This window comes from Canis aureus, chromosome 25 (genome assembly GCF_053574225.1).
Source record: "Canis aureus isolate CA01 chromosome 25, VMU_Caureus_v.1.0, whole genome shotgun sequence".
NCBI classification, from domain to species: Eukaryota; Metazoa; Chordata; class Mammalia; order Carnivora; family Canidae; genus Canis; species Canis aureus.
The window spans coordinates 19,133,248-19,154,870 of NC_135635.1; the positions used below are offsets into that span (position 1 = coordinate 19,133,248).

A 21,623-nucleotide genomic window follows, 5' to 3' on the forward strand; every position below is an offset into this window, starting at 1 on the left:
ATAGACTTCTAACTATAAGATGTTTTATGTAAACTTAATGATAACTGCAAAGAAGAAATCTTTAGTAGATATACAAAAGATAAAGAAAAAGGAATCAAAACACACCACTACAAAAAATCAACAAATTACAAAGAAAGACAGCAAGAGGGGAATATAGGAACAAAGGAACTATAGAACAGCCAGAAAATAATGAAAAAGATGGTTGCAGTAAATATTTACTTATCAGTAATTACTTTAAATATAATGAATTCAATTCTTTACTCACTAAACAGAGTGACTGATGGATAAAGAAACAAGATCCAACTATATTTTGCCTACAAGTGACTCAGTTTAGTTTTAAGGACTCCTATAGGCTGAAAGTGAAGTGATGGAGAAAGATATTTTATGTAAATGGCAATCAAAGGATAGCAGGGTTGGCTATACTTCTATCAGCAAAATAGACTTTCAGTCAAAATCTGTCACAAGAGACAAAGAAGGTCACTGTATAATGATACAGGGGTCAACTTATTAAGAGAATATAACAGTTGCAAATATTTATGTACCCAACATTGGAGCACCAAAATAAAGAAAATGTTAACAGAAACGAGAGGAGAAATAGACAGCAATACCACAATAGGAGGAGACTTCAACATCCCACTTTCATCAATGGATAGAATATCCATACAGAAAATCAATAAGGAAAGAGCAGACTTGAATAACACTATAGATTTGATTGACCTAACAGATATATACAGAGCATTCCATCCAACAGCAGCAGAATACACATTCCTCTCAAGTGTACATGCAATTTCTCTAGAGTATATTATATGTTGGACCAAGAACTTGTGTTAACAAATTTAAGAAGATTAAAGTCACATCAAGTATCTTTTCTAGGCACAATGTATGGAACTAGAAATCAATTACAAGAGGAAAAGGGGAAAATTAACAAATTTGTGAAATTAAACCACATACTTCTAAACAACCAATGGGTCCAAAAGGATATCAGAAGGAAAATCAAAAGTACCATGAGACAAATGAATATAGAAACACAATATATCAAAACTTATGCGATGTAGCAAAAATTGTTCTTAGAGGGAAGTCTATTGTGGTAAATGTCTACATTAAAATTTCTTTCAAATGAACAACCTAACTTTATTCCATTTTAACCTAATTTTATTCTTTTTTTCTAGAAAAAGAAGAAAAAACTAAGCCCAAATTTAGCAGAAGGAAAGAAAAATAAAGATTAGAGCAGAAATAAATGGAGACTAGAACAACAGAAAAGATCAACTAAAAGTTGACTTTTTGTAAAGATAAACAAAATTAACAAACCTTTAGGTAGACTAACCAAGGGGAAAAAATAGGACACAAATATATAAAGTTATAAATGGAGAAAACATATAATAAAAGAGGAGACAATTGATAGCACAGAAATATGAAATATGAACAATGATACGCCAACAAATTGGACAGCTTAGGAAAAATGGATACATTCCTAGAAACATAAAGCCCACCAAGACTGAATTATCAAGAAATAGAAATAGAACAATTACAAGTATGATGATTAAAGCAGTAACCAAAACCTTTCAACAAAGAAAAGTTCAAGACCTCATGGCTTCACAAGTGAATTCTGCCAAATGTTTACAAAATTAACACCAATCCTCAAATCCTTCCAAAACACTGAAGAGGAGGGAACACTTCCTAACTCATGTTATGTGGTCAGCATGACCCTCATACCAAAGACAGATAAAGACACCACAAGGAAAGAAAATTATAAGTCAATATCCCTGATGAACAGAGGTACAAAAATCCTCAATAGGGCAGCCTGGATGGCTCAGTGGTTTAGTGCCGCCTTCAGCCCAGGGCCTGATCCTGGAGTCCCGGGATCGAGTCCCACGTTAGGCTCCCTTCATGGAGCCTGCTTCTCCTCTGCCTGTGTCTCTGTCTCTGTCTCTCTCTGTGTGTGCATCTCTCATGAATAAATAAATAAAATCTTAAAAAAAACCAAAACCAAAAATCCTCAATAAAATGCCAGCAAACTAAATTTGACAGCACATTAAAAGGATCACACACCATGGTGAAGTGGGATTTATTCCTGGGATGCAGGGATGTTTCAACATAGGCAAATAAAACAATATGATATGCCACATTAAAAGAATAAAGGATAAAAATGATACTTTGTTCTGAGAATTTTAAGAAGGGCCACGTCAATTGAGATTGTCTGTGCTGAGTAATAAAACTGGTAGGTGATAAAAAATCATGACTAAGATGGCCATGTTTGGGTAAAGTGAAAGTAAAGCAGAAAAGGCTTTACTTTCGATAAAGAAAGAGGAGAATAAAACAGTCATGTGAAGAGAGGATGAGACAAAACTATGCAGGGACAGAGAGAGGTAGAAAGATACAGATTGTTTTGGCTCCTTCGGGTCTTTTGCTTAATGGTCTCAGTTTGGAATGAAAATGTTATCTTCTATCTGAGTTCTGTGATACATCTGTATATCCTTCCAAAAAAGCTCCTCCTTTTGCAAATCTTGAATAAGATCTACATCTTGCAGCAGAATGATCTACGTGTCAGAAATAAATGTCTAAGCAACCACATTCCCCCCCTCCTCAATGCAGAGTAGACAGAGAAAGGGGATAGGTGGGATAAGAGAAGGGATAAGTAAAAGATTCAGAGAACAAGGTGGTATGAGATACCATAGGAATATAGAGCTCGTATAACTTATCATAGAAACTGGGACAACTTTGGAAGTGAAATAGGGTGCTTTCAGTAATTATGTCAGGACACCAACCATAAACCAGGATTGTCCTCTGTTTTTCAGGATGTATGGTCATTTAAGTCATGAAGGAATCTTGGGTAGCTTTAGCTACGATGACAGGCAATGATGACAGGAAAGAGAGTAATATCTTGAGGGAAGAAGGGCATCTGGACCAAGGGAGGTCCATTCTCATGGGGAAATCATCAAATACAGGCAATTAAAAAACAAAACAAAACACCTCATTGTTAATTAGGTGTTAACTTCTTATTTTTGTTTTGCTTATTTTTATAATTAAGATCTCATGTTCTTGGTTGCCTGCTAAAAGAATATAACAAATAAGATTAATTTGTCACTGTACAAAAATCCATTGAAGAATACTGGAGTATTCCAACACAACAGAAGCTTTAAGCATTTTTTTTTTTTTTTGCTTTAAGCATTTATATTAGAAATGACAGTTGATTGTTAGATAAAGCGGCTTAAACTGAAAAATTCACCCCTAACATGTATTTTATATAAACTTAAAGCATATAAATGGATCTTCATATACAATTCTTTCTTTTCGTGACCCTGAAATTGTTTCTTTGAATGTGGATCCACTGTTTGAAGTTCAATACAGTCTCCTTTCCATTAACCACATCCATTGTGTATCACTTTCAATGTCCAAGTTTTGGTTCTTTACTGTGAAGCAAGAACTTTAAAAAGGGAAAATATTCTAAGCACAGAATCTTAGATTTTTGTTACTTCCCCCCCTAGTTTGTTTACATTTATCTACTTCCACCTAATTGAATGAGATTTTTCTTGTCATTTATATTTATTTGGTCTTCCCAAGCATTATATTTAACTCTCGTTAAAACAGTAACTATATTTTTTCACTCCTGGTTCATAGGCTTTTGTAATATTTAATTAAATTGTGAAATAATAAATTTAACTGGCATGTGTTGGCTTGGGAATACACAAATGTGTGTTGGTACATATACGATATGTAAGTGCAGGAATGAGCAGATCTATTAAGCAAGCGTTTGGTAAGACTCAGTTATTAGGCACTATGTGTTTATATTGGGAATGCAGAGCTCTGATTAATTTGGTGAATAGGTTAAGGGAGAGACTGAGTCGGAGTTTTTAACACATTATGCTAGAAAAAAAATCTTTGTGAGAGGAAGATAGAAGCTTTTGGAAACTTAGAATCCTGTGTCTCTGATTTTAAATTTCATGGATGTTTTTTACAGGTTTAAAAATATTACATCAATGAAAAAAAGGAAGAAATAAAGCTAGCTGTATTTGGTGGTGTAATAAATAAACTATACAGATGCCAATTACATTGCATCATTCATAAGTCCTCTGAGAAATTTATGAAAAGATAATATTATGAGGAAGTTCCTTTCACCAGCATTATTTTCACAGGTTTTTTTCTTCTTCTTCCAGAAAGTGAAAAACATCTCTCTAAATTTTTACTTAAAACACATCATCCAGGCACTGGGCAATGTGCTTGCACTTCTTAATCTATTGTAGGGAATACTGTATTTCAAGTGGTGAGATGAGGTGCCAAAATATCAGCCATTTCCCATTGGCTGAGGGTTGAGGGAACTTATGTATAGGTAGAACTAGATGCATCTATAACCCTGGAAGTAAATCCTTTGAGTAAGTTACAATTTCAGGGACATAAGCATTGATGATTATCAACTTCAGAAAATAGTTTCTCCCAGAATGCTTGCCTGTGTGGGTTCTCTGCAGCTGCTTTATAGACTTTATATCGTTCAATCCTCCCAACACACATATGGCATTGGCATTTGGATCTCTACCGTGGATTGAAAAAAAAAAAAATGGAGGCTTAGAAAAGTTGGGTCTGTTGCCAAAGATCAAACAACTAGCAAGGGCCTGATGCCAAGCCCAAGCTTTTCCCTTCCTGTACAACCTGCTCCCTCCCAGGCTTGAAGTGTCCATGTGTGCAGGTCAGGAAGGTACAAACACACTGAAACCAGGAACTGCCCTTTATATTTTGAATGAACGTTCCCTTCATAGACATCCTACATGCTACGGCTATGATTTATGCAAGTCTTCAGAACTGGGAACGATACCAACAATGATAATTATCCTTTCAAAAATGATTCCTCAATATTCTGGTGTTAGTTTGGAGGACAAAGCTTCTGAATCCTTGTCATGCAAATAGAAAATCCCTGTATAACCATTAGAATAATGAGCTCTGTTAATTTCCTATTTATTATGTTAAGACAGGATTAGAGTTGTTACTCTTTTATGACTATTATTATCAGTAATATTACTTACTTTGTTTATAAAATAAAATAAGTACACTAATCCTAAATACAGGAGTGTTGATTGGATAATCTCTGGAGATTATTTTGAGACTGCAGTTTTGGATAATGTTTTTTCTCTTTATTAAAGAAATGAGGTTGGTAACTTCAGAGGAAATGGACAGAATGTATTTAATTTCAGCCAGGAGAAGGAAAACAAAACAAAAGGAGGTTTTCAAAGGACTGTTTTGCCTCAAGTGTATTTGCTATTTTAAAATGTAACTTGGAATATATAAATTAGACCATGGCTCCCTATACATATTGAGTTTTATATAAAAAGTAGTAGAATGAAGAGTAGAGCAGGGACTTTTAGCCTGTGATAGTGTTGCCAATTCAGAGAACAGAAAATAGTACATAGCAGCTTCCTTGATCTGTGAAGCCCGGTGTAAATCGACACACTTAGATGAACACTCACCTAAGGATTAGTGATGTCCGTTCTCCACGTCTGCCTTTCTTCCATACCTTTGCTTATTTTCCCCACCCAGACTGTCTTCCTTATTCGCAGCTGCATGAGTTGAACCCTTCATGGACAACTTGTTATCAGCCTCTTCCCTGAAGCCTTCCATGAATACCCTTCTTAGAAGTTCTCTCTCCACTCCTTGAACTCCTAGAGAACGTGTGATATTTAGTAATCACATAACCTATATCAGGCACTGATATAGGAGGGAAGGAATTTTGATTTCTAGTTCACTGTATTTCTCATCATAACTTACAAAAAGATGTTCAAAGAGGGGGTGTTAATACCCAGCTTATGAATAATTGGCTACATGCTGGATATTTTTTGCCTCCAATATTTTTCCAACTTGTCCCTGACACCCACAATTGAATCATTAGTTATACATTTCAGCGACTTATGCACTGTAGATTTTCCTGTTAAGGCAAATAATCTAATACTAGTCAGTCAGTTGTCACTTAATGTAAATATACACACATATATAGTATATATTTTCTGGGACATTATAAGAAGATGAGAAGGTAATGGGTAATGAGAAGGGGAGGCTTGCTGAGAGATAGGAAAAGGCAGAAAAAGGGAGGCAGAAACCTAGACAAACCAGGGGCTGTGCTCTCTCTAAGCCTTGCTAGGTATGGATATTCTCATTAAGGAACTCTTCTAAGAAAACATTTTTTAAAAATAGTTTTTTGTTCTCAAACCTAATTCTAACATGGAATTACTCAAATCTAAGGCCTTCCTGGAACTTGGTAAGTATTGGCAAGTTTGATTCCTTCAAACCTTTTCAAACTCGCCGGATTGTTTATTCGGAAGCAGCTAGACCTGGGATTTGTCTTGACCACATGAAACCATTTGTCATCCATCCGTCAATCTGTGGCAGGACGCAGTTGTTATGGCTGTCTTGCCAATTAAGCGCATTTAGGGCTCTCTAATTGAAGCTTCAAATAGTGGCATCTGTTCTTCATCATTTTAATCTGTGGTCATTTTCTGGAAAGGCCAAAGATGGCCAATTCATCCTTAGACTGGAAATCAATATGCCTCTAACCTCATGTGGCCCAGATTTTATGAATAACATCCATGGTTTCATTCAGAAATGTTCCACCTTGCTTTGATTCTTGGAAAAATAGAGATCATTCTACACTCTGCTTTCCAGATGGTTCTGTCTTTAGCTGGCATTTAGCAATGAGCCAGAAGCCTGCTTATTAGAATAGAATAATCGTGGGTAGTATACTAGTGCTATGGCAGGGATCTTATCTTTCCCATCAGATGCCACTGTGAATGGCTCTGGGCTCAACTGAAGATTTTGATAGGTTGAGCAATGACAGGCATTTCCTGAGTTGTGAAGTGCTGAAAGATTTGCCACTAAAATAGACGGGTTTCAGTGATAAGTTAATCAAACCTTTCTGATGCTGGCTTATATCCGAGTTAGACACATGGGAAGCTGCTGCCCATCACCTATGTATGTTTTGTTGTGTGAACGTTTTTCATTTGGGTAAAATCTATATTATCTTATATTATTGGGCCACTGCTTTCTGTGTTCTTCCTGAGGAGCCATTGCTTATACCAAACTAATAACTAACATATTCTCCTATGCTGTCCTTTAAACCCTAATTTTTGATAATTTTTGAGTGTGGTATAAGAAAGCAGCTAAGGTTCTTTTTCCATATGGATATATTCAGTTGTTCTGGCACTATGTGTTAAAAAGCCATTCCTTCCCGCCCCCCCACCCCCCCCCAGGATTGCTTTGGCATCTTTGTGGAAAATTAAGTGTCTGTGTAAGTATGGGTTTATTTTGGAGCATTCTATTTTATCCCATTGATCAGTTTTTCTCTGGTTTAGCCAATACCATACTGCTTTTATTATTGCACTTTTGCAGTGAGTCTTGAAATCAGATAATGTAAATCCTAAAACTTTGTTCTTTTTCAGGCTTCAAATAGTCCAGGTTCTTTGTAGTTCTGTGCATATTTTGTAACCAGCATTTGAGTTTCTACAAAAACAAAAACACACACAAAAAAACTGTTGCTGGATTTGTGGCCTGGATTGTGTTGCATCTATAGATTAATTTGTTGAGAATTATTATCCTTGTAATAATGAGTATTCTTGTCGATGAGTATGGTATATCTATTTATTTGGGTCTTCTTTATATTTTCTCAGCAATAGTGTGTTCTTTTCAGTGATAACATTCTACATATCTTTTGATTAATTTATTCCTAAATGCTTTATGGTACTTGGTACTATTGTAAATGGAATACTAATTTAATTTTCAATCATTTCTCTTGATATAAAAATAAAATTGATTTTTATATTTTAACCTTGTATTCTATGACCTTTTTAATTTGCTTATTAGTTCTTTAGGATTGATTAGTAGGATTCTTAGGTTTTTCTATATACCCAATGATGTCATCTGAAAATAGCATCAGTTTTGCCTCTTCCTTTCCAATCTATATGCCCACCTTCTTTTCCTTCTGTTATTACAATTTTGGAATCACATAATACTCAATGAGTGATGATGAGATTGGACGTCATGATCTTAGGGAGAAAATTAATTTTGCCATTGTGTTTAACATTGTACACATGTACATTATATATATCTATATACACACATGTATGTATACATACATAAAAAGGATAGTTCTCTAAGCTTGAATTAGACTATTAAGAATACACTCCTGAGAGAGGGGCTGCTACTAAAGCTGTGTGGAAGAAATTAAAATCAGAGGTTTATTTTGGAGAGAGAAAAGGAACAGCTCTCACATATATACCACAAAAAATGTTATTACTATCATCCCTTTTGAGAGAAGGGGAAAAAAAGAAGTTTAAGAGGTTAAGTAGCTTGCCAAAGGTACACAGACAGCTTGTAGAAGATCCAGAATTATGGCACAATAGAAACAGTATTACTCTAGATGTCAAGAAACTTGTTATAACAAGTTTAACTTGGTTATATCATGAAATAACAATGGGCCCTCTGGAACTCAGTTTACCTCTTTCAAAATTAAGCTCTAAAATGGGCTCTATGAATCACAAATTTTATAGTCAAAGATGGATTGCCATATCACGTTCCCCCCATTTTTATTGAATTGATTGATGAACTATTTGTGACCTGAAATATCAGAAAGCAAATGGCAGTATCAGTTGTATTGAAACACAAAGCTACTAGAATATTGATTTTGTGTATGAAACTTGGAACAAAAAGAGCTAGTTTAGAAGCTGAGTTTACATAGTACTCTGTCTTCATTTTCTTTTTAAAAGATCTTATGATTTGCATAGTTTTAAATTTTCTATTTTATAATTCAATGAGTATAAATAATTAAAGCATCAAGATTTAAAATTATGGAGGAGTGGGGTGCCTGGAGATGTAGGGAGCTTGGTCAATTAAGCCTCTGATTCTTGGTTTTGGCTCAGATCACTATCTCAGGATCCTGAGATAGAGCCCCATGGTGGGCTTCACAGTCAGCACAGAGTCTGCTTGAGATTCTCTCCCTCTCCTCCTCTGCTCCTTTCCTTACTTTCTCTCTCTCTCTCTCTCTCTCAAATAAATAAATAAAATCTTAAAATTATAGAGGAGACACTTTGGTAATGGGAAGAATATAAGCATATCTGAATGCTGCCTTTGACCAGAGGAGTAAGAACAAACCATTTAACCTCTCAGCTCTCAGATTCTTCACCAGAAGAGGAGCAAGAGAGAAGAGTGAAGATAAAGACTTATCTCTCAAAGCTGTATAGAATCTATGAGATAATACAAATAAAACAAACAGCAAAATATCTATACTAGGAGGTATTCAATAATTATTTGTGTCTTTCCCAATTTTGGTTATGAATGATGTTTATAAATGTGCTTCATAATACAGTGTATATTTCTGAGCTGGTCTAGACAACTTGGAATGTGAACCTTTGGCTACTAAAGATTTTGTTTAAAGCTGAGACACTCCTCTCCATGCCTAAAATTAACCCACAGATTGAAGGATTAAGGGAGGGAGCTGTAAAAATTGGAATTGTATGTTCATGGTTTTGCATAATATGCCTCACTCCCACTGTCTCCTTATTCCAACCCCGAGATAAATATATTTAAAGAAAAATTCTCAAAAAAAAATCTCAGTGCATTCTGATGTTGGCCTTTCATTGTTAGGAGCACTTTCAGCTGCGAGTAATAGAGAATCCAGCTAACAATGGCTTGAGTAAAAAGATTATGTTTTCTCACCTAACAAGAAATATGTGGTAGCTTGTGCTGATTCAGCAGTTCAGAGACATCAGATTTGGTGTTTCTGAAGTTCTCTTTGTCTTCATTTTTGACAGGACTCCTGTCACTGCTCCAGGCATTGGGCTCATGCTGAAATCTTGAAGAGGTTTTGCCAGCTATCTTTGTCCCCTTTATCAGTGAAGCACAAGTTCCCAGATGTTCCCCAGCAGACATCTGCTTCTGTCTTTTTGGCCAGAAGCATGTGACACAACCACCTGTAGCCATAAGGGAGGCTGGGTAAATCAGTTGATGTGCTCTAGCTTCTGTGGAAGGTGTAAGATTAGTTCATAATGGATATGTGCTAACTGAACGGCAGTAAATGCTCTTGCCTCCCTTACCAGGTACTTAAGAATTTCTTCCTTAATTGAATTTTTCATCTTCTGCACAGTCCAAAATGTACTCCCAGGAGGATTACATAGCTGTGGGAGAAAATAAATTCTATCTGAAAGCTTAAGATTCCAGGTAATAGAGCAGACTTTAACTCTACATGTAATAACTGGTTTTAGGAGTCTGGGAAGGCTAATTAATATCTTCCCAAATTCTTCTTCATCCACTAACTTATGCTTGAATTTCCTGTTTCATCCTTAATAACCCATTTATTCTAATTAACATATACAGAGCATCTCTGAGGTAACAGTGGAAGATGCTAACCAGTGTTTTGCAATTACCTATGAAGTGAGGAGCTGCAAGTAGATTTCTAAGAGGATTAAGGAAAGTATTAAGGCACTGAAGGAGGTAGAGTGTGGGAACCAAAGAAAAATTTCATCCCCTTGACAATTTTGTCCAGAATTAATCCTTTTACGTAACTCATCATAATGTTTTGTATATTATCTACTCCTCCAGGAGCCAATAGTTGAATTAGATTCTTTTTTTTTTTCCAAAAGGATAAACACCAACCAATACACATTCATCTTATCTCCTCTTACTTGAAATAGAAGTAAGAGGAAGCCAAAGTGACTTTCCTGGCTAATCTCAGAATGTACGGTGCACTCTCCTGCTTCTACATCATTGCCCATAATACATCCTATCCAGAACATTCTCACTGTCCATTGAAATTTTGCTCATTGGTCAGTGCCATTAAAAAATACTCCCTTCTTTATTCATCCCTTTTAGCATACACCATTTGGAGTTTCTCTTTGTGGCAGTAACCATATGCCACCTGGTAGGGTGTATGGTAGATATAGTGTTACAACCCTATTAAATCCTAAGATCCTTTTTCTCAGAGGCTGACAATGAGTCATCTCTGCAGTACCTTCCATGACAACTCTCACATTATAGGCAGTTAATTTTCAATCTTTTTTTTAAAATTTTTACTCTATTTTACCCTATTTGTGGATACATGTAGAATAAATTGTGGAATAAATGAATACATGGAATAATGCTGTGCCTTGAGAAATCATTGACCTAAACAAATTGAAAAATTCCCAAATCCCCTGCAGCACCATCACCAGGCAGTGTATGTATGTTTTTTTGATGAACAGCTCACTTTTGACATTTCATGTTTGAGTTGTTGCTGCTGTTATATTTTAGAGGTATTATTGAAAATAATAAAGAAGGACCATGTTCTTTGTAATAGATAATAAAAATAGATAATAAGAGATAATAATTCTGAGCATTTGGCACTAAAATATGACAGCCAGTAATTTCTTTAGTTCTCAGAGAACTAAACTGCTAATTCGGTAACTTGCTATGACTGGTGCCTTTTGGCTTTATTGTAGTAGTTCTTCCATTTGGTAGTCGGTAGTTAAACTGGATTCTTCTTTCTTTGCCAAGAAAGTAGATAATAAAATTGTAGTATTTCTATATAGTATTAATAATATGTCATTTTTTTCCCCTTGTGGCTCATTTGCTCTGAGCAAGAAGACTCATAATGTTGCCTGTCCTTCACTGAAAATTAACTCAAAGCAGATTCACACTAAATGGAAGAGCTACTCTGTCAAAAGGTGAGAGATAACCATTGACCAGGGAACTACTGGTGATTCAGTGAATCCAAGGGTAGTACAAGGACATATCACTCCTGGGTCCTGCTGTCTAAAGATGTTGCCAATACAATAAATTGAGATGGTCTTATCAATTCGCTATGAATAAAACATCACTGGGAGAATATTAATCTTTTTAAAAATTTAATACAAATACATGATCATTTCAGTTTTCTTTCACTTAGAACATGTCTATCCTGACACTTCAAAAATTTCAAACAACAAGCTTTGTATTTTTAAAAAATAGATTCCTTTTTATTTATTTTTTTTAAAGATTTTATTTATTTATTTGACAGAGAGAGAGTGAGAGAGAGAAAGAGCAAGAGCAGGGGGAGAGGGAGATGCAGACCCCCACTGAGCAGGGAGCTTGGTGTGGGGCTTGATCCCAAGATCCTGGGATCATGACCTGAGCCGAAGGCAGATACTTAAGTGACTGAACCACCCCGGCGCCCCTAGATTCCTTTGTATTATGCTTCTGACAGTTTTTTTCACCCATAGAACCTAGGAATTCCATGATTTTCAGGAACAGAAACAGTCTCAGGCTAGTAATAATATGACTGTTAAATATTTTACCAAAACTCAAAATTTTTCTTCAATAAAAGGATGCTAGATCTAACGAAAGTAGAAGAGGATTTCCATCAGAGGTGTAGGACTGCTATTTACTCCTCTCCTGACACTGTGTGAAACACCAAGGAGAACCCTGGAAAAAGTCAAATTAAAGGGGAGACAGTTTAATTCACTTCAAGAATTCAAAATGAAACTGAATGCTGCCCATCCCACCTCCACCACACAAACGAGGATCTTCCAATTACAAAATTTCCATCCAGTCTTTTTTCAAAATCCTAGCCTACAAATTTTGTTTTCCCATTCTTCTTCTTGTTCAGGCTTGGATTTCCTTCAGATCTGTGATGCTGTCTTTATTTCACAAAATTGCGATTCCTTACCTTCTGAGGACCGCTTACTGATTTGAGACTAATCCTTCTTTTGCCAGAGTGTCAACAAATTGTCCAAGACTGTGTTCCTGAAATAGCTGAAATCATTTTCAGGCCAAACTCCATAGACATTACATTTTATTATCCTAGAAAGAACCACAAGACATTAGTCACTGCTAGCTGCATTCCTATGCTGTGAAAGACTTTTATAGCTTCTGTTACTATATTTATGAAAGTGCCCCAGTTTTCTCAACACTATTTAGAACAACAAGTCATCATGCTCCCATACTATCAGCCACCCTGTGTCACAGAGGCTTTGATAAGCTCAGTGGACATTTCGGAAGTGCCTTGTCCTGAGTCATCTGAGGCTTCATGCGCCCTTTACCTCTGGTTTGTGGTCAGTGGCCGGGACAAAATGTTTCTGTTCTTCAATCTCAGAGACATGTGGGTCTGGTAATTCGTCAGCAAGGTCCCTTGGCTCAGACTTCTTTAAGTGATCATTCCTCTGAACCATCTCATTCTGCTTTATCATGGTGTTCTTGGAAGGCCCTCAGCAAGAAGCCTATAGTAAAAAGAGAGTATACCACTTTACTCACCTAAAATGAAGTCACTGTAGTAGTATATGCTCTTTTATACTCTGCCTTTTCACACTTGCATTTATACCATGAGCATGTTTAATATCCTTAAGGATTTGTAAAATATGAGTTGAATCGTGTAATATTTTAAAATATGACTGCACAACTATGTGGGTGCCAATTTATTTAAGTAGTGACATTTAGATTATTACAGGTTTTTTTTTTCATTTTTAAACATAAGGTTATACTAAGTTTCTTATTCTTAATGATTTTTTTTTTATTTGTTTATTTTTGGCCTTATCTTGGGTTTGTATATCAAAGTGTTATCACAGGTTCTTGTTGGTTCCAGGAGAGAGGCTGTGAGGTGAGGTGTTGACTCTCAGGGCTGGCTCATTTGGGAAAGGAAAGAGGCCCTCTGGGCAGTAGGACGGGCCTGATCATCTGTGGCTTTGTGGAGAGAGTAGTCACTCCTCATTTTGAACCCAGAGGTTGAAACTGCCCTCAATCTGCTGTGTTTTAAAATGGCTTAACACCTTGGATCATACAAGTGGGTGTAATTGTGACCTGGGAAGTGAAAGCCAGTTTAGACAATTGATCTGCCCTTTGGCCCCTGCCCCCAGGGGGAGTGGATTTTCTACCCTTTCAATGTACCATATAGGAGGCTACCCCTCCTCTTACCCTAGTGCTTCAGTCTTCTGAAGCTTCTGCTTATTTAGATGGTTATTACTTAGTACTGCAAATGAATTCTCCTTCCTGTGCCATCTCACCCTTTATATAGCTGGCACCCTGGGCCACTGCCCCTGGCCGCCTCTGATTTCAGGCCTCATTGTGATAAGAGTTCACTACAACCTTTAAGTCACCTTGTACTGACAGCTTCTCATTTCAGAGTTTACCATGTGTCCTCATTTTCTGTTTCATGGCTTTCTCCAACTCTGCAGGGACCTGTAAGATCCCGCTTAGGCTCAGGCTCAAGCTCAGTCCAGAAATTCAGGGTAGTTAATGTTTGTCGATAAAGGTGGGCTGAGAACTAGTATATAAGGACTACAACCCCTATTCTTTGTACAGTAAATGACAATTCTAAGAAATACCTTGCATGCTTTTCGAGACGCCCTCATTGCCTACTGCATAACTTTGATAATGCTTTTCCTTTCTTGTCTCATTCTCTTCTGACCTCACTCCTGTGTCCTAGCATTGTCTCAAATAAACTATCCTCACCCAAGTCCTTGTCTCAGCTGATGCTTTCAAGAAGCCCAAGCTAAAGGCAACTGGCACAGAAGTGGTCCTAAAAAGCCAATTATCAGAATTGGATTATAGAGCAGGCTCACTCACCAATCAGGAATAGCAAAGATGGTATTGTCGGTGGTAAAGTGCAGGTAACCTCCAGGACGGTCATAACTGCTGGCCAGTTAGAGCATTACAATTACTAAGATGCTCACCTGTGCTAAAGGAGGTACAGATACAAGTAAAAGGGATGGTGTAGGGCAAGGGTTGGCCTGCTGTTGACTGTGGGCTAAATCTGATCCATTGCCTAGTTTGGTATGTAGAGTTTTATTGAAGCACAGCCATGCACATTCATTTATGCATTGTTTATAGATGTTTTTATGCTATGACAGCTGAGTTTAGTACTTGCAAGAGAGAACATATGGCCCACAAATCCTAAAATATTCACTATGTGGCCCCATACAGAAGAAGTTGGCCAGCTCCTTGTATAGAGCACGGGGTAATCTCACACTGGATTACATACTTATTCCAGGTTGCCTAGACAATGGTACTCTAATCCTTGACTAAAGTTACAGTGTTTACTAACTGAGATGAATTATATTTTACAACCATGAGTCTGTAAGTTGTTTGGGGACAGAATGCAATTACTTATCGGCATCGCTTAGAAATAATAATTGGATTTACTAATCATGACTTTGCAGCTGGTTTCAGTAGGACCTGGGGGATTTCAATGTTTGAGGCTGGTCACGTGGCTGGGATGTGTATACATAAATAATTCGTTGAAAAAGATGCTATAACATAATAAATTAGTGCTATTGGTCTCAGATGTAGAACGACTAAAAAGATCCCTGACTCACTTTCCAGGGAGAAGTGGCTAAGACTGTTTTGGGAGCAAAAGAATGAAGATTATGTTATGGATTGAATGCTTAAAACCTTAACTTCCAACATGATTGTATTTGGAGGTGAGACCATTATGAAGTAGGTTTAAATGAGGTCTTGAGAGTAAGGCCCTCATGATGGGATTAGTGTCCTTATAAGAAGAGGAGGAGAGACCAAGCTTGCTCCCGCATACTCTCTCTCCAAGCACACACTGAGAAAAGGCTAGGTGAACACACAGTAAGAAGGCAGCCACCTATAAGCCAGGAAAGTGTGCCCTCAGCAGACACTGGATCTGCTGCACCTTGTCTTGGAATTTCCTGTCTTCTGAACTGTGAGAAATTAAAATTCTGTTGTCTAAGCTGCCCAGTGTGGTGTTTTGTTCTAGCAGCATGAGCAGACTGATACAAACGAGAAGAGATGAAAACGAGCTTTTTATGCCTAAAATGGCCACTAAGTCATCCTTGGTTTGAAATGGTAAAAACTTGGTGCTTTGTGATGGGGAAAATCTAATGGATGACAGATATGGAGCCTGGGGAAATAGAAAAAAAAAAAAAACTAAGAAGGCTATGCACATTGACAGCAAATTGTGAATTTTGTTAGTCACTTCATAATTGCTGAACAAGAGATAACCAAGATACAATTTTTGTGTGTGTGCTTGGCCAGCAAGCGAAGCTCCAGTCAAGGGAATTTGAGCAGACAATTTTAGAGGTGAAAGCTCTAATTACAAAAAAAGCATGATAAATATGGGAAATACTGTAGAACAGAGAATATGGGAACTACTTGAGCAATTCAACCACTTTATTGATGGATATAAGCAGTTCCCATTGCGGAACCATTGTCAGGACTGTTACTTAGAATTAGTTATCCATGTGTGGGTTCCCTGGCTCTGGATACAGCTAAATGGGTTGAAAGAAAAATATATTTCAGTTAATACAAGAACTAAAATTAATAGACATTTTTGCAGGGATGAAAACCTCACAGGAGGGACAAACATTCAATCTGCTGTGTTGGATTAAAGGAGGAGCACATCATACCCACCAGGAAGAGTGGAGCTGCCCCCCTCCCCCAATCCCCCCACCTGGCTCAAGTTGGCCACATAGTAGCAAATGTCTTCCTACATGATTTGCTACAAGATGGGTGAGACAGTCTGATTCAGGGTTTTTTACCTTTCAAACCCCATCCCATATAAATAAGAATGGGTGACAGAGAAGGCACTAAGACTACAACTGCTTCCAGCAATATGGGTATGCTATGTACTTACTTGAAGGTAAGGACATTTGCTTTAAAATAAGTGATAGTTGGAAGGCAAACTGATTGCAGCCACTACATTTTGGAGTATTTAGTTATGCAGCAGTGTGGGGCAATTAGATAACTAATACAATATCCCATGGTGAATAAAGACCCCCCATGTGGGGTCTTTAGCAAGTTCCAGTAAGAAACTCAGAGTTTATACCTTTAGAGATGTGAAGGAAGGCTATATTTTCTCTGGTAGGGAACTCTTATCATTTGAAAAGCAGGTTCTGGTGTCATACTGGACCCTACAAAAGACTGAGTGTCAGGTCATGTGGTACCAAGTAAGATAGTATAAACCCAAGTTGCCTGTCATGCTTTGGAGAGTATCAGACCCATGAAGTAACAAAATTGGATAAGCATAGAAGCAATGCATTGTACATATCTAAGAGTGGGTCTAGGCAGGTTCAAAATGCACAAGTAAATTCTTTGAATTGTATTCCAGATTCCCATACACTTCCATTTATTAAAAAAATGATTCTTTTTCAACTCATGGCATGCCTTCCATGAGGAAGGCTTCCTAAGGCCAACGGATGAAAGAGAAACTGGGGAGTAGTTCCCAGATGGGTTTAGTATATGTGCTGCCGAAGCGAGCACCCCAGATGCGTTTATATAAATATTCTAGTTGTAATTTGCTGCATAACCGAAGCCCCACTCTGTAACATCCCGAAAAACAGTAGTGGGATCATCCATCAAATGGGTAAATCTTTGAGTGGTGCACTTGGCATTTTGTTTATGTGGTTATAGAAGTAGCTCATGGTAAGGATGCAAAGAGAAGGCTGGCCAGTGGTAAGTAGATTGGAAGGAGTAAAATCCTGGACGATGAATCTGGAAAAGCAGCATGCAGGGAGATTTTTGCAGTGAATGGGCACAACATTTGAGAATTTCATATGAATATTAATGCTCATGGAGAGCATCTACCACAGAGAAGACAATTAAAAGTCAGGCAGACTAATATATATGCTCTCAGTCTCTATCTTCAGGCTTCCAGTCTTTTGCACAGAGGACCCATGAAGGTAGTTATGGTGGCAGTGATGGAGGTTTTGCATTGGTCTGAAGCATGGGATCCCACTAATCAAGACTGATTTAGCTGTTGCAATGGTCGAATATCCAGTTTGCCAGCAAAGAGGCCAATACTAGGCTTTTAATATGGTACAATCAACTTTCTATTTGAAACAAGTTGATTGTATCAGATCCCTTCTACTCTAAAAAAAATGCAGTGATTTATCCTCAACAAAATGATCTATTCTGGATTGGGGCTTTCCTTCTCTATTCATAGTGGCTTGGTCAGCACCACCACCATTTGAGAGCTTATAGAGTAAGTTACCTATCAATATGATATCCCACACATATCTATCAATATGATATCCGTGTTGTTTCAGTGGATATCATATTGACCAGTGACCTCTTTTATGGTAAAAGAGGTACAATGCTAGGTGCATGGCAATGGACTCTATTTATCCAGCCATATATCTCACCGTCCTGAAGTAAATGGCATATTAGAAAGGTGGGATGTCCAGTGAAAACCTCAACTAAGGTGCCAACTTGGTGCTAACACTTTCCAAGGGCTAGAGTATTGTGTTGGGGTGCTGTCTTCTATGATACAGTATGTGTGTTGAATCAATAGTAAGTGTATGGGGGTTATATCTTCATTAAGTAGACTAGATAGGTCAAACACCCAAGCAATGGGAGTAAGATTGGCTCCTCTCACTTTTGAATACTGCTTGTGGAACTTGCATTACCTTTGCAACCTTAATTTCTGCTTCATCAGAGGCCCTGGTTCCTTAGGGATAAAGACTTTTACCAGAAACAAAGAGAATTCTATTGTTTCTATTCTATTGGTTCTACATGCCATCAGACCAGCAGGCAAAGAACAAAACAACTACAAAGATGGCAGAGTTTAGCCGGATTTCCAGAGAGAGCTAGGGTTGGCTGTTTCTACAAAACACAGGTAGAGAGGAGGATTTCTGGAACTCGAGGAACTCATCAGGTGCCTCTTGTACTCTTTCTATGCCCAGCATTAATAATGAATGGACAATTACAGCATTCACTTTCTGACAAAAGACAAGAGCTTAGATGTCTCAGGGATGAGACATCTCACTTCTCCAGGAAATATAGATTAAGCTGGAGAGATGACAAATGCAAGAAAAATCTAAAACAAATAGTGGAGGAGGGAGATGATGAACATCAACCATTGCCTTGGGGCCAGTTGCAACAACAAGGACTTCAGTTTTTTCACCTAATGCTCTTGTATTAAGCCTTTGCAGCTATTGTGGCTGGCCATCCCCGTGAAGCAGACCTCGTGACATATAGGATTAAATGGAGAGCTTGAGCAGATTGGAGGGATGCAAGAGGTGGATTGTATCAGACAACCCTTATGCACAGTTTCATAATATTCCAAGCCTTGCATTACATCAGTCATTGCAGTGGCAAGCAGATCTGCTTAGATTTTGACAAGTTCCATGAAGCTGAAATTTGACAACGACACTTTCGGACTTCATGCTGCTTTGTGCTTCATGGTTCCTCTGATGCAACAGTATGGGATGTCTGTGGATATTGGCTCCACACTGAAGTAGGAATTAGAAACTTCAGAATAGTTAGGTCACTGGAACCACACTTGACCAATGTAATATATGAGCTAATGGACAAATGCATCTTCCTTTTGTCTCCTGAGCAGATAGCTCTGAGACACATTTCATAAAATTATTTGGACAGTCCCATAAAATCAAGCAGCAGTTGCTGCTTGAAACAATGGCCAGCTTTATAACATATGCTTCAATTGTTTTTTTTCCTCTTCCTCTGTTCAGTCTCCCTGTCCCTCACACCTGCTTCTGGGTTCACATTCACTTGCATACAAGGCTTTATCACAAGGTCAGCTTTAAGAGGGAAATATGTGTTAAAATTATTTATTGATATGCTTTTCTCTCTATTGGACTATCAATTTCTTGAGCACAGGGATCATCAGGTGCTCAGTGGATGTCTATTGAATGGATGGAATCAAGAAAAATTGAGCATGCCTAAATATTTTCCACATATAGCCTTGGCATGATCTATTCTCATAACAGAGTAAAACATAAATGCCCAAGGAAATTGAATTTTTTAAAAAGATTTTATTTGTTTATTCATGAGAGACACACAGAGAGAGGCAGAGGCACAAGCAGAGGGAGAAGCAGGGTCCCTGTGGGGAGCCCGGTGTGGGACTCGACCCCAGGACCCCCGGATTATGACCTGAGCCAAAGGCAGACGCCCAGCCTGAGCCACTCAGGTGTCCCTGAATTTATTTTAAAAAGGAAGACTATTTGTTAAAAGAAAGTGGACTGTCTTTACCATTGTCAATTGTCTAAAGTCTATAAGGCAGGGGAAGTTATATAGATAGGTCAATAGAAGATGGAATATCTGAGGACTGGCTGCTATTATGTGGCTCACTTGGGAAATAATGAAACATGATAAAAATAATTAAAATTAAAAGAAAAATTACAGTTATTAGAGTTAGGTGGCTTTGCCACACATGAGGGAAATAGCCACTTTAATATAAATACAATGTTTACAATATTAACTGCCATTTATTGAGAATCAAATATATGATAGGCACTTTTCTGTCTTCCATATATTTTATCAGTTAATCCTTGCAATCTCATATAGCAGAGACTTATAATTTTTATACATATGGAAACTTAGGTATGGAGATATTAAGTGACTTGCCCAAGTTCATAGAGGAAAAATTAATCAGGACATGAATTCAGACTCTCTTCTCTAGGACTCCTCTACCATTGCAGCAAAGCTCAAGGGTACATGTGAGTGGTCCATCCATTCTTCACATGAGCTCAGGTTTAATATTACTTTAAAATCTCTGACCCCAAATTCCTGACTCTATATCCCCAGGTAAGAAAAAGCAGTATTTAATACAAGTTAAAAGGTAATAAGAGTGGACTTATAGAATACAGAAAAATCCCAGTGCTTTATTTATTTATTTATTTTTTATTTTTTACGCTTTACTGGGATATTGAATATTAAAGGTACAAATAAAGTAGTATGCAAAAAGGCCTATACCTAGATCTGCCCAAGTTCTGAGCCTGTGGTTTTGTTGACTCTACTACATGCATACAATTTAATAGGAAAGATACAGTCTGGAAGTTCATAGAGTTGGCTTTTAATTCCAGTATAGCTATCAATACGTGAAACAAATCACTGAGACTTCTGCGCTTTAGTTTTGTCCGGTTGTCATATGGTTACTTGCTCTCCATTTAGCCACAGTGTTCTTATAAAGTTAAAAAGAAATATGGTTTGAGGAAGCTGAAAGTCTTATTTAAGTGTTTAACACTATTAATCATTACTTTCCATCATTTTATTATGCATCTGCTATATTACCCCACACTGATCACTGTATAAGATCATTTTTCCTATAGTCAAATTAGTCCTTGAACCAAAAAATGTTACTATGATCCTTGAGGTTCACATGCAAGTTTTTCAGAGATGACACAGGGAAAAAATGCTTAAATTTATGAGAATGCATAACTGTTTTCTTTTCCTCTCTTTAATATTAAAGAAGCCATTTAGTATTCCAGATGAATGCTCCTTTTGGGTGAGTTTCATAGCCTCATTGGTTCGGTTTCTCTTCTCTTGGAAACTGTGATGGTCTGTGTAACTAGAATCCTTAGAACACTTATACATGATGTAGGAACAACATCAAGTGTAGCTGCTGGTCAAATTTTTAATTTGTCTTCCAACCCAATTTATCTGCCACAAGAATGGTCAGGCTTCTCTCAAATGGAAACATAGAAAATTTCCAGGACACTGTGCCTCTATGTTCTGTCCACACCAGGGAAAAATGGGGAAAGGAAGAAATCACCCCAGTGGGGAGAGAAACAGAGGCTTATTAGAAATCAAATTAAAGCTAAAACATAAAAGGACTGTAAACTCTGAAGGGCAGAGATTGGATCTTCTTTATTTCTTTATTCCCAGGATATATAGAAAAGCATATTGTAAGCATTTTAACAAATGTCTTTAAAGGAAAGAAT

General features: G+C 37.3%; 1 long non-coding RNA gene across 1 annotated transcript in view; it reads right to left on the minus strand.

Annotated features, from left to right (window-relative positions):
* Window positions 1-12,489: 12,489 nt before the first annotated feature.
* LOC144297624 (uncharacterized) overlaps window positions 12,490-21,623 on the minus strand; it is a 71,188-nt gene continuing 62,054 nt past the window's right edge. The window contains exons 5-6 of the long non-coding RNA XR_013364584.1: window positions 13,026-13,202; window positions 12,490-12,786 (exon numbers count right to left, since the gene is read on the minus strand). This is a non-coding gene — a long non-coding RNA (uncharacterized LOC144297624). The remainder of the gene's footprint in view (window positions 12,787-13,025; window positions 13,203-21,623) is intronic.